Source organism: Ursus americanus, chromosome 15, assembly GCF_024610735.1.
Source record: "Ursus americanus isolate L20-20 chromosome 15, mUrsAme1.1.p, whole genome shotgun sequence".
Lineage (NCBI taxonomy): Eukaryota > Metazoa > Chordata > Mammalia > Carnivora > Ursidae > Ursus > Ursus americanus.
Window position 1 is genome coordinate 28,377,789 of NC_142141.1, and position 1,326 is coordinate 28,379,114.

Here is a 1,326-nt window from a genome sequence, read left to right on the forward strand (position 1 = left end):
TGCTGATACATATATGTATATGTATACACAGTATACACATATGTATATGCTCATATACAATTGCATGTATATACACAAACACGTACTCACACATGCAATTGCATAAGAGCAAATATATTTTTCTAACTTATCTTTTTGGTCCCGGATCTTGAATTTCCTTTTTCACTGCTTCTACTCTTCTTTTTCTGTCCTTTTTGAACTTGCTTGCCCCAATCAACATTTGCTATTCATTAAACACAATGGTTCTGTGTGGCATCTTTGCCAATAGAACGGTTACACTGGGTCAATATTTTGAAGAGAGCTAGATTTACTTCTCAGTCTACCTTTATGTTGTTGTTGTCTCAGGTTTGTTGACAATATTACAGTATAGAAGAAAGATTCAAATGGCTCCAAATGGTGTTTTGAAATCCATTCCAACTATGGGCTGAGTAACCTGAAGGTTAGACAGACTGTTGAAGCTCAAGAGCTTCAGGATTTCCTTAGTGTCAGTATCTACTTAAATGATCTCCTGATCCAAGAGGCTCAAGAACATAATTATCTCTTTCTCGTTCCTTCTTCTGCAACAAGATGGGGATAATTCTCATGAGGCCACTCTGAACCCCCTTCATCAGATGTGTGACACAGCCTGCTCATCTTGTTTTGAACATTCTTACCGGGAATAATGGCGAGCCCCTTGCATGGGTGCTTGTTCACATCACATGGGCATTGTTATACAAGCACATGTAGTACATCTCTTTGAAGACCCAGGTCATTTTCTTCACAGTTTTGGTGTGAATTCTGCCCATTTGGTGGTTCCCTGGCAAAAGAGTTTGGTTTACATTTGTGAATTCATTTTCTACTGCCTTATTTTTTGTAGGAGCTGCATTTTCCTGTAAGATGTGCCAGCAGGTGAAAGAATAGGTTTTTTTCAAAAAACAGATTGAGCCTGCCCAGTGGGATCGCAAATATAGAAGTAATAGATCTGATGGATGCTGTTGCAGTTTTTAGAGTAGCAAGACTAGCTACACATTAGAAGCAAAAACATTATTGAGATTGAAAGTTTAATGGGGTTCACTGGTAGAAATCGGAAGATAGTCTCAGCATTGAGTTCATTGTTCTCAGCATGGTAGACTTTGATCCTGATTGGGAGCTTTATACCTTGACATATGAAGATAATTTTAACTTGACATTGTGTCACAGATGGTGAGTAATTCTTCAACGGTGTTATAAGGAGCCTGTACTGCTTCGTCTTTTTACTACTCAACTAAGATTAGATCTTTGAAAGTAAATTCACGTGCATTTATTTACAACTTCTGCTCACCTGTGTGCAGTGTATAGTATAATGTA

The 1,326-nt window shown here is 37.9% G+C and overlaps 1 pseudogene; it reads right to left on the reverse strand.

Moving 5' to 3' along the window:
* Positions 1-379: 379 nt before the first annotated feature.
* Positions 380-785, reverse strand: LOC123803711 (small ribosomal subunit protein eS17 pseudogene; annotated as a pseudogene).
* Positions 786-1,326: the final 541 nt, after the last annotated feature.